The sequence below is a fragment of the Triturus cristatus genome, chromosome 2_1 (genome assembly GCF_964204655.1).
Source record: "Triturus cristatus chromosome 2_1, aTriCri1.1, whole genome shotgun sequence".
Classification (NCBI taxonomy): domain Eukaryota; kingdom Metazoa; phylum Chordata; class Amphibia; order Caudata; family Salamandridae; genus Triturus; species Triturus cristatus.
The window spans coordinates 1,177,459,684-1,177,475,843 of NC_140581.1; the positions used below are offsets into that span (position 1 = coordinate 1,177,459,684).

The 16,160-nt window shown below is 46.8% G+C and overlaps 1 protein-coding gene across 2 annotated transcripts in view; it reads left to right on the top strand.

Moving 5' to 3' along the window:
* PIGG (phosphatidylinositol glycan anchor biosynthesis class G (EMM blood group)) overlaps positions 1 to 16,160 on the top strand; it is a 1,313,866-nt gene that overhangs the window by 710,186 nt on the left and 587,520 nt on the right. The gene's annotated exons all lie outside the window — the stretch shown is intronic.

Genomic DNA, 16,160 nt, shown 5'->3' on the forward strand with positions numbered 1-16,160 from the left:
TTCTTTTAATTAGTGCCCCAGGGAGTAGTCATTCCCGGGGCGTGTGGGGGGGCTTAAGCCCCCCCACACTACTTTATTTTAGGCAGACACAACACTTATACGTGTGTGTCGGTTTTAATAAGGACTGAAAAATCTATGCTACTTTGGACTATGCCAGCCGCTCTTAGGCTGGGACGGAATTATAACCAGTCAGAAGGCTCATTACTGATTCCGGTATATATACAGCCCTGAGGAAGTCGCGGGTCTCTTGTCCCGAACGACGAAACACGTGTTGGCTGGAGCTACTACAAGAGAACATTAAAAATCATCCACATATGTCATGTTTGTTTGTTGACTACAAGTGATTGACTTTGAATACTATTTTATGTGTGCCAGGGCTTGATTTCTGTTGTCGTACAGATCCTTGGATCTGAACTGTCGGGCATTGGGTGATTACCCCCTCCCTGAGCACCATATACCTAAGAAGTGCAGTATCAGATACACCGGTTATGGTGAGTGCCACTCCCACCCAGGGCACAATCATCCCACTCATATTCCAGGTGTCAAATGGTGTCGGTCACGTCGTCAATTTCAATGGGAGCTGGCAAAGAAGTGTTGCTGCCAGGAAGATGTGAAGTGTCCGAAGAGATCCAAGCCTGGATCGAAGATGTGAAAAACCTGAAAGCAGAGGGGACAGAGTCTGGGTCACTTGCAAGTGACCAGGGGCACGATAGGCGAATGCCCACTGAAGTCGGGTGTTTCAGGTGAAGAAGGTGAAGCTTGACTCTTCAGCCACGAGGACCAGGAGGCGTCGAGGATGACCAGGAGCTGGATACAAGCTGTCCCATGAAGGATGTCGAGTGCTGCAGCGTTGGTGCCAGGATTTGACACAACAAGCCTTGGCAACAGCAACCCACGCAGAAAGGAGAAAGATGCTTCGGTGCAGACCAGCAAGGTCTGAGGGACTCACCACTTGGTTGGGAGTCAGGGCACGTCTGGAGCAACCAGGGAAGCCCAAGGAAAATCAAAGTTGCCTTCTCAGGGATCCACCAGTCGACTGACCAGGGATCGCGAAGGAGCCTCGAGAGGAAACACAAATTGGCGGCCCACGGGTCACTCGGGGTGACTAGGCTGACAATCTTTGGTGGATTCTCTGCTCGATGTGGGGGCTACAAGTAACCCCAAGCACGACTTCAAAAGATGTTGAGAAGTCTATACACTTGCAAAAGTGCCCAGTGACCAGGAGTTCCGGTTCCACGCTACTCACGAGGGCTGCGGGTCTCAGCTTTGCTGGGGACTCGGGTCGGCCTCTGAGATGTCTAGAATTCCTCATCCTGGGCTGCAAATACTTCGGAGTCCGGCGGGAGCTTCGGAGATGCAGACCAGCAAAATGCTTTGTTGGTGCCTGCCACGCAGGGGAGTCACTCCTTGACCCCAAGGGAGATTTCTTCAGTCCTCTAGTCTTGAGTAGAGCGTTGAAGTTTCAGGATTCAGCTTCAGAGTTTCGTCCAGGGATATCTAAAGTTCTGGTTACAGAGGTTCCTTACTAATACCTAAGGAAGGGGTTGGACTAGCTATAGGGACCTACCTATGGGAGGGTTTGGAAAGAGGGGTGGCTACCTCCATTTCCTTTGTCCAGTCTTGCGCCAGAGCAGGGGCTGGAAGCCCCTGAACCGGTTTGAGCTGGACTATGCACAGGGACACCAAATGTGCCTCCAGTGAAGGACGTCAAAGCACTCTAAGAGTGGCCCCACCCAGCCCCAATACACATAATCCTGTCTGGAAGGTGGTTACACCTCCCTGTGACAGGAAACATATTGTCCAGGCCTCCCCTGCCGGAGTTTCGATCAGCAGCAGGAGGCCAGACCCGTGTCTGTGGCTGCAGCATCCAGTTTGTGATGCTAGGGCTCTGTTAAGTTTCTACCGGGTATACCAGTGCTGTCATGTCTCTCCCTCTAGAAGGGTGGGATCATACTCCCACACCAGTTATTGGTGTGGGGGTATGATTCCAAGGTGTTTAACACTAAACAGGACATGTTTCCGTGCAGCCAGTCCAAAGTTAGCATTTACCGTTTGGTTATAATTAGGGCTCCCGGTTTTCCGTTTTTACAGATTTTTACATATAAATACAGACGGAAAACAAGTTTTCCTTTATCTGTATTTATATAAAAAAAACGGGAAAATACTAGTAAATGTTGCTGTGCTGCCGTCTGGTGTCTCCCCCTCCTTAAAGGGTTAAGAGGTGTCAGCCCGGGCTGAGAAAGCTTCCCGGGCACACACAGAGCTGCCAGCCGCACCCGAGTACTTCACAAGTCTTTGAAAGACCATTTATTTGCTAATGAGGCTTTTTTGTTATTTCACCCCTTTTAGAGCCCCTGCCAGAGTCAGATTAGGAGCCTCTATTCACACCATTGTTGTGTGAGTTGTGGCTCTTGCACCATGTTGTGAGCACGATTACAGCATGGAGCATTTGGTGACAGGGTGGGACTATTGATTTCAAAATTAGAATACACATGCGATGTGCTTGTTTACGTATAACATGCCTTCCAGAAGGAAATTATATACAGTAAAAGTGACAGATTGAGGTGGGGATCCGTTATGTTTGAAAGATTGTAACAGAACTGACTTAAAATTGATATATGTTCCTGATGACAAAGCAATTAATTCCCTAAGCATGTCAAAAATAAAATATCTTCTTATAGTTCTTAAAAGTGTCTTCCTTCCTACCGCGAGCCGTGCTTTTACTTCATAGGCTGCATGGTTTTATTTTGGCCAGCGAGAGGAGCTGTTTGTCAAGAAGTCGGAGAAAGCGTAATGCAAGGAGCAGCGGGTGCTTTAAACTAAAAACACAAGACTCGGGAGACAGAAAGAAAACATTACTATCAGGTAAAACGAAACGAGACCTTTACAGGACATCACACGAAGAATACCACCTTGCTCTCCAAAAAACAAATTAACAAGGCAAGCACACAGTAAATCGTGGACGAAGCCTGGCATGGCGTGGCTGCAAAGTCTTAGGCATTTTAGAGCATGGATGCTGCTCTCTGTGATCGCGGCTGCCTTCTTTGATACCGGCTTTGGCCAAATCCGCTATTCCATTCCGGAAGAAATGAGAAAGGGTTATTTTGTTGGAAATGTCGCTGTAGACCTAGGTCTAGATGTGAAGCAGTTACCGCACCGCAGTGTCAGCCTTGTTTCTGGTAAGACGCAGCATTTCGATAGTGATGGCCAGGGACAGCTTTTAGCGCAGGTGGGGCACAATTGGGTTGCAGTTGAAGTCAGTGTGAGTTTTTCTCTGTGGGGCAGTATGATGTTCAGTGGGGGAAAGGATGTGGCACTCTGCCGATGACAGAAACTGCAAGGCTCTGAGACAAATGGCTTGTGATAGCACTTTTAAGCATATTTGGGACATTTTGCAAATGGCAAAGTTTTCAGGTGAATGTATAGTGTTGACCAACAACAACTGAGCGCATGTGTGCATTGTCAATTTAAATAAATGTGGAAAAATACTAGCTGTAGCGTCGTCTTTTGCTTGTGGCAAAAATAAATGTGGATAAATACAGAAAAAATGCCCGAAAAATAAATATGGATAAATACAGACGGAAATGGCAAAAAAATAAATACCATAAAACCGGGAGCCCTAGTTATAATGCACTTAAGAGTATATGGTCAGGCTGCACCACTGACAACCCCGGAGAAGAGATTCCGAAGGCTGCAGAGGGGCTCAGCTCATGCTTGGGCACCCTCTCACATATAACCAAGCACTCTGCCTTCAGTATTGATTAGGTCTGCCAAAGGGGTGACTGATAGGTTTGTATGTGCAGTGATAGGTGAGGTATAGTGAACCTATACCTCAGTAAGGGGTGCATGCACCACCTTACCCAGGCTGCAGTAGCAGACCTGTGGTGTCATTTTGGAGGGCTTTCCAGGGATGGCACAATACATGCTTCAGCCCATGGTATGCCTTTGGGGTACCTATGCCCTGGGTACATAGTATACCATAACCTAGGGACCTCAGGATCCAATCTGTGGTGTACCTAAAGTACAGGGAATCAATTTAGAGAGGAAGCAGCTAGGCTTGGGCCCTGAATAGCAGGGTCCCAGCCAGACTAAAGTCGAAAAACAGTGAAACAGCAGCAAGAAGTGAGGGTAACCATGTGAAGCAGATCCTACTCTCCTACACAACCCCCCAAACGCAGGGACATTAAACTAACCTTGACCAGTTGAGTCTTCATGTTCTAAGTGAAAATATCTGGAGAGTCCATCTGCATTGGCATGGTTACTCCCAGGTCTACGTTCCACTGTATAGTCCATCCCCTGTAGGGAAATGGACCACCTGAGCAGTTTGGGGGTTTCACCCTTCATCTGTTTTAGCCATAATATTGTCTTATGGTCTGTCTGAACAATGAAGTGAGTACCAAACAAGTATGGCCTCAACTTCTTCAGAGCCCAAACCACAGCAAAGGCCTCCTTCTCAATGGCTGGCCAACGTTTCTCGCTGGGGGTCAAACTTCTACTTATGAAAGCTACTGGTTGATCCTGACCTTCATCATTCAACTGTGACAGTACAGCCCCTACCCACAACTCAGATGCATCTGTTTGTACAATGAACTTTTTGGAGTAATCAGGACTTTGCAGAATGGGAGCAGTGCACATGGCCTGTTTCATACCCCTTGACAAATCTCCTATAGTACCCAGTCAGGCCTAAGAAGGCTCTCACCTGAGTCTGGGTAGTAGGAGCAACCCAGTCCATTATGGTCTGGATTTTGCTCTGCAATGGTTGAACCTGGCCTCCACCTACAAGGTGGCCCAGGTACACAACCTGACTCTGCCCTATCTGGCACTTAGTAGCCTTGATAGTTAGACCTGCTTTTTGCAGGGCCTCCAAAACATTCCTCAGGTGGACGAGGTGATCCTCCCAGGTGGAGCTAAAGACAGCAATATCATCTAGATATGCTGCATTATAGTCATCCAGGTCTGTAAGGACTTGATTCACCAACCTTTGGAAAATTGCAGGTTCATTCTTCAAAGCAAAGGGCATTACCACAAATTGATAGTTCCTACCAGGGGTAGTAAATGCTGTCTTTGGCTTTGCATCATCAGCTAATCTGATCTGCCAGTAGCCAGCTGTCAAGTCAAATATGCTTAAAAACTTGGCTGAGGCCAAAGTATTTATTAGCTCATCTGCCCTTGGGATGGGATGGGCATCAGTCCTACTGACTGCATTGAGACCCCTGTAATCCACACAAAAACGAATCTCTCTCTTGCCATCTTTGGTGTGAGGTTTAGGTACCAGGACTACTGGGCTAGCTATCTGAGGGTTTAATGACTCCCAAATCCAACATCTTTTGGACTTCTGTCCTTATACAGTCCCTGACATGATCAGGTTGCCTGTAGATCTTATTCTTCACAGGCAGACTGTCGCCAGTGTCCACTTCATGAGTGCACCAGGTGGTCTGACTTGGAGTCAGAGAAAACATATGTCTAAAATGGCTGAGAAGTTTTCTGCAGTCAGTTTGTTGCTGGACAGTGAGGCTGCCTACCAAGTCTACACCATCCACTGATCCATCATCAGGGTTCTGAGAGAGCAGGTCAGGGAGTGGGTCATTCTCTTCCTCCTGTCCCTCATCTGTATCCATGAGAAAGCCCATGTCTGCCCTGTCAACATCTGGTTTTAGTCTGTTGACATGAAGTACCCTGTGGGGACTCCTAGGGGTTCCAAGGTCTACCAAGTTGGTGACCTCCCCTTTCTGTTCAACAATTGTATGGGGGCCACTCCATTTGTCCTGGAGGGCTGATGGGGCCACAGGCTCCAACACCCACACTTTCTGTCCTGGCTGGTAAGCAGTCAGCACAGCCTTTTGGTCTTTCCAGGCCTTTTGCAATTCCTGGCTAGCCTCAAGGTTTTTGGTTGCCTTTTTCATATACTCAGCCATCCGGGAGCGGAGACCAAGTACATAGTCCACTATGTCCTGTTTAGGGGGTTTGAGAGGTAACTCCCATCCCTCCTTCACCAGACACAAAGGACCCCTAACAGGATGGCCAAACAAAAGTTCAAAAGGGCTGTAACCAACCCCCTTTTGTGGCACCTCCCTGTAGGCAAACAAAAGGCAGGGCAAAAGGATGTCCCATCTGCGCCTAAGCTTTTCTAGGAGGCCTTTGATCATGCCATTTAAGGTTTTGTTGAACCTTTCAACTAAACCATTGCATTGTGGGTGATAGGGTGTGGTGAATTTATAATTCACTCCACACTGCTTCCTCATTGCAGTTAAGTAACTTGACATAAAGTTTGCATCTCTGTCAGATACTTCCTCCTTAGGCAAGCCCACTCTTGAGAATACGCCCAAGAGGGCTCTTGCCACCACAGGTGTTGTAGTGGTCCTGAGGGGAATGGCTTCTGGGTACCTGGTGGCATGGTCCAACACCACCAGTATAAACCTGTGCCCAGATGCTGTCTGAGGATCCATGGGACCAACAATGCCAATCCCAACCCTCTCAAAGGGAACCCCCACCACAGGTAGTGGTATCAGGGGGGCCTTCGTTGTTCCACCTGCCTTGCCACTGGCTTGACAGGTCATACAGGAGCGACAAAACTCCTTAGTGTCCTCAGACATGTGGGGCCAGTGAAAGTGAGGGACAATTCTGTCCCAAGTCTTGTTCTGGCCCAGGTGTCCTGCTAAAGGAATATCATGGGCTAGTCTCAATAGGAAGCCCCTAAACTTCAGAGGTATGACCAACCTCCTGGAAGCACCAGGCTTGGGGTCTCTACTCTTTGAGTAAAGGAGTCCATCATCCCAATAAACTTTATGGGTGCCACTAGCATTCCCAGCAGCCTCATCAGCAGCTTGCTGTCTGAGGGTTTCAAGAGAGGAACAGGTTTTCTGCTCCTGGCTCAGATCAGACCTGGAAGGGCCCCCTGTCCACATGAACTCAACCTGGTCAGGTTCAAGCTCCTCTGGAACAGTTCCTTCTTCAGGCTCAAGATCACCTCCCGGAGCAGACTGATCTGCATTCTGAGTCAGGGGGTAAGGCAGTGCCTTAACCCTACTGCTACTCCTCTTGGGATGCACCTGGTCCATTCTTCCAGAATCCAGGTCCTGTCAAGTGTTAGACATCTTGGCCTTTGACCTAGTCACAGCAAAGACATGAGCAGGGATCCCTTACATTTCTGCATGTGTCCTGAGCTCCACTTCAGCCCAAGCTGAAGTTTCTAGATCATTGCCAAGCAAGCACTGTACTGGTAGGTCTGCACTTACCACAACCTTCTTAAGGCCAGTTACCCTTCCCCAGGAGAAGTTGTTAACTGCCAGAGAATGGTCTGTTCTGACATTGCTAGCATTGGTCACTTGGTACATTTCACCAAGTATAATCTGGCCAGGATCCACAAGATCTTGTGTCACCACTGTGACACTTGCTCCTGTGTCCCTGAATGCCAAAGCCTCTTTTCCATTTATCAAAGGCTGTTGTCTGCATTTACTCAGATTACTAGAACTCACAAAGGGGGACATATCTATGCCCCCATCACAGACTTGAACAGCATGAATTGGAACTCTGACTAGGCCATAGTCCATCTCAGATCCCAGGATCAACCCTACTACACCCTTATTGTGAACATTACCACCACCAATTGTAGCTGTACTTGGGGGAACAGTTGCCTTAGGGGCAATGGTGGCTGGAGTTGATTATTTGGACTTGGTGCAATCACAGTGAGTTTTCTGCTTACAGATTTTGCACCATGGTTTCTTTTGCCCTTTTCCCTTGTTAGACTGTGAATCCCCACCTGAAGAAGATTTTTGGGGCCCTTGTGAAGACTTCTGGTCTTTACCTTTCTCCCCAGCCTTGTCAGAATTTTTAGGATCTTGCTTCTTGGGTTCACCATCTTGGTTCTGTGCCTTCTGCCTCACCCAGGTTCTGACCCACGTGTCTGCTTATTTCCTAATTCTTGGGGAGAGGTCAGATCTGAGTCCACCAGGTACTGGTGCAACAGCTGATTTTGACAGTTATTAAGGATCTGCTCCCTCATAATTAAATTGTACAATCCTTGAAAGTCATGCACTTTGCTGCCAAGTAACCAACCCTCCAGAGCCTTGGTAGCACAATCTACAAAGTCTACCCTGTCTTGATTCTGAGCCTTTTGGGTATCCCTGAACTTTAACCTGTATTGCTCAGTGGTTAGGCCAAACCCTTCAATCAAGGCACTCTTCAGACTGTTATCATCATCTGCCTCCTCCTCTCTAACAGTGAGGAGCTTATCTCTACCTTTGTCTGCAAAGGAGAGCCATAAGATTGCTGCCTACTGCTCCTGGGGGACCCTTTCAACCTTACAGGCCCTTTCCAGTGCAGTTATCCATTTATGGATGTCATCCCCACTCTGGTAGGGAGGGACAATCCTATTCAGGTTTCTATGGACATGAGACCTCTCCCTATCTCTAGGGATGTTGCTGCACCATGGGACTCTAGTTCCAACTTTCTTCTAGCTCTGTAGAGCTCTAGGGCCTCCTTATCAGGGCTACCTGCTTTCTTCTGATTTCAAGCTGAGCTTCCTCATACTTAAGCAGTCTCTCCCTCCTCTCCTGAGAGGTTTCCCTCCTATGAGAGGAAATAGACGTCCCTATAGATGAACCAGAATGGGTAGACTCCACTGAGGGAGATCTAGACTTTCTAGGCCCCCCCCCTCATCTTCCAGGGGAGCTGGATTTTCCAGGTCAAGATCATTGTCATCTTCCTAGCCAGCATTAGAGGTCCGGTCATGTAGAATGTCACCCCTAGGCCCTTCCTCATGTGCTGTCCCACCCACTCTACCTACCCCTTCAGACCGTATAGGTCTTCTGAGATCATCCAGCCTGAGTACCTCTATGAGATGCTGGGTGGTTGGACTTTTGCTTGTCTTCAGTTTCCTAGCTATGCATAATGCCCTCAGTTCCATGAATGGGAGGTTATCATACTTGGAAACTAGAAGCCCATTGGCTTCTGGCAGGGACCCACTGGTTCCTGGCCTTGAAAACATTACTAGTGAAGTGTGGTGTATTGCACTACCTACTCTAGTGTGGCCTAGAAAGGATGTGCTATGCCCTTAACACACAGCTCTAAGTTCAGTAGAACTTACTGTAGTCTAAAGCTTGTATTATATGTACCTAGGGTACCTTTAGTGATTTTCAGTTAGTCGCTCAATTGAGATTATTTGGTAAGACAATAGCAAGCTGGAATCCCACCGCTGCCACCAATGTGAGAAGTTGGCCTTGTACATGCTGTCCACTAGTTATAGTGGGCACGTTGCACCAGTCCAAACAACCCCTTATTGGTTATAGGTAAAGACAGCCTTTATTGAAAGCTATCCTAGTGGTAGCTATGAAGAGCAGCCTTCAGGCTAAGTCTTGAAGGAATGTAAAGCAGCATGTTTTGCCAGTCTATAATCTCTTGAATGGCTAAATGAAAGACAATCACATAAAGGTATAAAAGTCTCTTTATGAGGCTAGAGGTCAAAATACATAAGTTACACTTCAAATATGACAGTAAAATAGCACAAATACACGTCAGGCCCTAGGGGCGAGCCAAACCATATACTAAAATAGTGGTACAAGAACCACGACTTAACTAGACACAAGGCCTAGAGCCTGTAGAATCGCTGGGACCCCAAGGTAGTGACACAGGGGACCCACGGGGGCCGTGTACATTGTGAGAACACAGGCGCGAGCTCCCGTTAGCTTTTATGGGGAAAGTCGCGGTTAGATTTTTAAAGATTAGAGACAGTTAGGAACGAACTAGGACCAAACCCTTTGGGACTTAGGAAGTTCTCGGGTCAACACCCATGGGAGCACCGGAGTACTCATGTTACCTCACCCAGGGAAGCCGGGTGCATAGGTGTCAAATGGTGTCGGGCCGCGTCGTCGATTTCAGTGTGAGCTGGCAAAGAAGTGCTGGTGCCGGGAAGATGGGAGGTGTCCGAAGAGATCCAAGCCTGGATCTAAGATGAGAAGAACCTGAAAGCAGAGGAGACAGAGTCTGGGTTGCTTGCCAGTGACCAGGGGCACGATAGACGAATGCCTACCGATGTCGGGTGTTTCAGGTGCAGAAGGTGAAGCTTGACTCCTCAGCCACGAGGACCAGGAGGTGTCGAGGACGAGCAGGAACTGGATTCGAGCTGTCCCACGAAGGATGTCGAGTGCTGCAGCGTCGTGCCCGGATTGGACACAACAAGCCCTGGGAAAAGCAACCCACGCAGAAAGGAGAAAGATGCTTCGGTGCAGACCAGCAAGGTCTGAGGGACTCGCCACTTGTTGGGAGTCAGGGCACGTCTGGAGCAACCAGGGAAGCCCAAGGAAATCAAAGTTACCCCCTCAGGGACCCACCAGTCAACGGACCAGGGATCGCGAAGGGACCTCGAGAAAAAACACAAAATGGTGGCCCACGGGTCACTCGGGGTGACTAGGCCAACAATCTTCGGTGGATCTGCTGCTCGAGGTGGGGGCTATAAGTAACCCCAAGCCCGACTTCAAGAGACGTCGAGAAGTCAATGCACTTGCAAAAGTGCACAGTGACCAGGAGTTCCAGTTCCACGCTACTCACGAGGGTTGCAGGTCTCAGCTTTGCTGAGGACTCAGGTAGGCCTCTGAGATGTCTGGAAATCCTCTTCCTGAACTGCAAATACTTCGGCGTCCAGCGGAAGCTTCGGAAAGGCAGACCGGAAAATTGCTTTGTTGGTGCCTGCCAAGCAGGGGAGTCACTCCAAAACCTCAAGGGAGATTTCTTCAGTCCTCCAGTCTTGAGTAGAGAGTCGAGGTTCCAGGATTCAGCTTCAGAATTTCGTCCAGGGATATCTAAAGTTCTGGTTAGAGAGGTTAGTTACTTACACCTAAGCAAGGGGTTGGACTAGCTCTGGGGACCCACCTATGGGAGGGTTTGGAAAGAGTGGTGGCCCTGAACCGGTTTGAGCTGGACTATGCACAGGGACACCAAATGTATACCCAGTGCAGGACTTCAAAGCACTTTGATAGTGCTCCCACCCAGCCCCAATACAGATCAGCCTCTCTGGGAGGTGGTTACACCTCTCTGTGATAGGAAACCTATTGTCCAGGCCTCCCCTGCCGGAGTTTCGGTCAGCAGCAGGAGGCCAGACTTGTGTCTTTAACTTCAGCATGCATTTTGTGTTGCCAGGGCTCTATTAGATTACTACCGGATATACCCGTGCTGCCATGTCTCTCCCTCTAGAAGGGTGGGATCATACTCCCACACCAGTTACTGGTGTGGGGGTATGATTCCAAGGTGTTTGACACCAAACACAACATGTTTCCGTGCAGCCAGTCCAAAGTTAGCATTAACCGTTTAAGATATAATGCACTTAAGAGTATATGGTCAGGCTCCAAGCACTCTGCCTTCAGGATTATTAAGGCCTGCCATAGGAGTGACTGATAGGTTTGTATGTGCAATGATGGGTGAGGTATACCTCAGTAAGGGGTGCATGCACCACCTTACCCAGGATGCAGTAGCAGACCTCTGCTGTAATTTTGGGTGGCTTTCCAGGGGTGGCATAATACATGCTTCAGCCCCTGGTAGGCCTCTGGGGTACCTATGCCCTGGGTACATAGTATACCATATACTACAGACTCACAAGGGTACCTCAGGATCCAATCTGTAGTGTACCTAAAATACAGGGAATCAATTTAGAGGGGAAGCAGCTAGGCTGGGGCCCTGAATAGCAGGGTCCCAGCCAAACTAAAGTCGAAAAACAGTGAAACGCCAGCAAAAAGTGAGGGTAACCATGGGAGCAGATCCTACTCCCCTACATACCTTTTTGCCAAATTTGGTATAATTACGTTCAGCAGTTCGGGCTGTAGCTTTGTCCAAAGTTTCCTTTGGAAATAAACATGGAGAAAACGTGTTTTCGGACCCCCCTTTTTTTCTCATCCCCCACTCGACGAATCATCTCGAAACTTTCAAGACAGGAGCTGACTTGAGCGAACCATTAGGTTTGAAAATTTTGCGAAGATTCGTCAAACGGTGCCAAAGATATTGGCAAAAGAAAAAACACTTTTTGAATAAAAACGAGGTCCTAACTATAACTACTTACTGGCAATCGCCAGTAGGTAATATATATAGCCATACATATTGACGTATCTTTGTTTATATGTATTTTTATGTAAATGTAATTAAACGCATACATTTATATTTTTTAAGTTAGATGCATTTATTCATTTTTAAAGCAACCCCCTGTAAAGTAATGGAGATAAAATGTAATTGCAATGAATGACCCCTTAAGCAACTGCTGTCATGTAATCAGTCCCTATGGATGACCTGCGAAGTAATGGTAGCCTACAGCTGAAACAAAGCCCATCACCATTTTCTGCCTGTAGAATGATTTTGCATCCCTATTCCCTAAGTTTGACAAAACTGATGCTGTATAGAGTTCTTTCACCGTAAACCCCATGCAGAACAGCACTCTGGTCTAATTGCTCCCATTGCACCTTCACTAAGATGTGGATATAGGGAGGTGTAGATGCTTGAGATGACACAAATGGCGCGATACAACCTTTCGCTTAACAACCCCTAGCTTTTACCCACCTTTCAACTTAGTTTTGATCATTTTTACCTCTCGCCTGAGCCAGCGCATGTGCTGCTCTGGCGAAACATTTAGTAAGTGGGCTTTTAAAAGTCTGACCACACACTTTTGCTGGCCTCAAGCTTGCGGTTACGCGCGTGAGCACGTGCACAGCCCCCATCTGGCTTTCCTCGCGGCACCCTTACAGCGTGCCTCGCTCTGCCCCTCCCCCACCACAGAGCGCGACCTCGCGATCACTTTGGCTTTCACGGCTTCGCGGCCGTGTTACTTTTACGGCCGCGCGGCCAACACTTGTTTCAGTTCGCGTTTTCTTTCGAGTCTCTCCCTATTTTCCTTAAGCGTTGTGCAGTCTCACTCTTGTTCCCACTGCATCTCCCTCCTTCACAGTCCGCTCCCCCGCCCCACTTCATCTGTCTTTCTTCTCCTCTCTTCCCTCATCGCCTCCTGACAGTGCTTTCAATCTGCTGTCCCAGCAGACCGGGCCTGGCCTGCGCCTCACCCCTCCCATCACTCGTTCAATCAAGGGGTTGACGTTGCGCTGCCGCCAGCTCTGACACTGTGAACTTTTCCTTCTTCAAATTTGAGCTAAGTCATAATTGTTATTTCCCCCGAGACACCGCCGGGGCCGCCATGCCTCCCCTTTGCTGGCGATGAGTAAGTGAGGCGCTTTGTTGAAGCCTCCCAAGGCGCATCTGGACCGCTCATACTCTGTGCATTGTTCGCAGTGTTTTAAAACGGAACTTGGAAGGCCAACGGGGACTGAGTAAACTTCTCCAATTGGCCCCAAAGCTTTTAATATCTTCATCTGTTGGTTTATTTCCTTGGCCCTTTGAAAACTGTGTGGGCCAATCCCAGTCAGGAGACGAGCCACAAAATAGGTCAGTAGTGCTTTTAGTGCTTTAAGTAGGCAGGTACTGTCAGGCACTTAAGTCCTTCACTTACTCACTTATTTATTTATTAATTACGAGTTTTGTGAAACGTGAACACTGTCTTAATTTGAGAGGGAGAGTACCTGCACTTCTCTGTGGAGGTGCACAGGCAGGTTGCGGACACTTCCAGAAGCAGAGAGTTACTCTGCGATAGTTAGTGCCTGCACTTACTGCTTTTAAAATTCAAGTACTGCCCGTAAGCAGGGGAGGCGGATTCCCCTACTATTTTTAGGGAGGGGACTCCATTCCCCTTGCCTGAGCCCGAAGGCGGCTGAGAGGTGCCCCTTTGTGCATCATCACTGCAGACTGCATTGGCAAACACTGTATGGAAGTAACCTGGCCACAGAGTGTTTTAAAACCCCTCCCCCCTGGCGTCCTTCCTTTTAATTGTGAGATAGCTTCGCGGGAGATGGGAGGGTCGTTATCTTTGAGTCTTTTGTCTGAGGAAGATCCGATAACGTCTCTCCATTAATCTTCTGCTGTCTAGTGAACTGCAAAATTGCCCTACCGTAGTGCTAGGAAGCTGGGTTTGGAGAGTACCATCAGGAACCACACCTGTATTAACAGCAAGTGTGACTGTTCACAACAAACACATAACAAATTGTGTTTACTCTCTATCCACAGTTTAAAGATGCAATCCATAGTTCCGCATCCCATCTTAAAACAAGCATTGGCATAGCCAATAGGTCTCGCCTTTGAGACCTTATAAGTGTTTAGTTATCCAGCACAATATCCTTGGTACTACAATATCAAGTGGTGCATGGCTAAACACTAATAAGGTCCCAAAGGCGAGACCTGTTGGCTATGCCAATGCTTGTTCCTTTTTTGTGGTGGTATCTGAACTTCAAGTTATGCCAGATGCTATTTATTTATAATAAAATATAAACTCTGATCACCTAATTTGTTGTGAGACCATACTTATTAAATAGTATGATTTAAAAAATAATTAACAAAATGCATACGTTTCAAAGGAGGCAGATGTTTTTTTAAGCTCATAGCTTGTGAGTAGTTTGTAGCTCTGGTCATCTAAACAAAGGATTAAAGGGCCTGGATCCGAATTTGTCAGCAATTGAGCACCAACTAATGGTACATAAGATCAAATAATTAATGCATCTTGTGGTGCAAATTGCATAATATCTCTGAGGTTAAAGGCACTAACTCTATAGGTCAATCTCACTAATCGCAATTATGTTTTTCCTTTGTCTTACCTCCTGATACATAATTTTTAGGGGCGGAAATAAAGCATGACATTTCACAACATATCATTTTAAACACTTTTACTTGTGCATTGACAACCCGTTTTGCTGCTGTTTTGTGTCATTATGTGGTCCTACATTGTCACTGATGTGATTACATCATATGACGCAAATATTTTTATTGCTAAACTCAAAGTGTACAAATTAGCGTTCTTGTGGCATTCAAGAACTAATGTGTAAGATAGAACATTAATGGCATGGTATGCCAATAATAAGTTGCTCTTGCGTGATTTAGAGGGCTGAATTAGTGTATATTTCAAATAAAAAAAATGGTGGACATATTTTAAAATGAATAAAAAGCAGCAGTGAGATTAATCTTATATGAATCTCAAATAAATTAATCTATCTTGGTTTACTTTGACGCCCTAAATCATTTCTCCTCATTAAGCTTCCTGGTCAAGCGCGGGGGGCCCTGGGGATAGAGGCCGGGTAATAGTGACGGCGCAAAGTGGGCATGTACCTAGAAGTTACGACACATTGAAACTGGAACTGATGGGGGAGCACACTGGGGGAGGGATAGGGGGGGGGAGGGGGTAGTAAATTTGTTGGGGGGGAAAGTTGAGGGTAATAGTTACCAGAGTGGGGAGGCTGTTAACAGCCAATGAAAGACGGGAAATAGGAACTTGGATAATACCGTACACTCTTTTGGATATGTTGCCTGATAATATTGTATGTGAACTCAAGAGAGCAATATATTACTATGTATTGTATGCACCTGTTGTGGAAAGGATGACGGTTTGAAGGCGGTTGCAAATAATAAAAAATGTTATTAAGAAAAAAAAAATTAAGCTTCCTGGTCAAGGCGCAATGCAATATATACATATTTGTAATCATTTGAGGTTTACTATATAAAGTTAGCAAATGCCTGCATACATGACATACAATTTTACTTTTCCCTTCCCCTGTACACAAGCATGAGTGGCACTAAGTTCTTGTTATAAAATGCCTTCACTTTGTAGTCCACAAAGGAAAGGTAAAACCAGATTTGTGTTACATGAATTAATGACGCTTATTCAAGTTACATCCCATCCATCTTTGAACAGAATGCAAATGTTCCAAGAAAAAAATACACAAAGCCATCTTTATTGCTCATTTTCGATCTGAACTCCTAGAAGATGACCTGGGGATGGATGCTGCAGTACATCCCGCCCCCGTGGATGTGCGCTGGTCTATTTGAGAACAAAGCTGGTTGGTTGTTTTATGCTGCTGCTGTGCAACCCTTTTAATTTGTTCTATTATTGGCTGTAGGGCTCTGTACTATGAGTTCATCAACGAGAGACAAAAATAGAGCATTCAGCATGTGGTGAGAAAAGAGAACTATTTTTAAAGAATGTTTTCAAGACGAATGCCTCATTAAAAAGATTTTGTGTTGCTTAATTAGAGCATATTAAGCCCACTTTCTAGGAAGTCGTTAAAAAGCTGTCCTCAAATATTTCACCA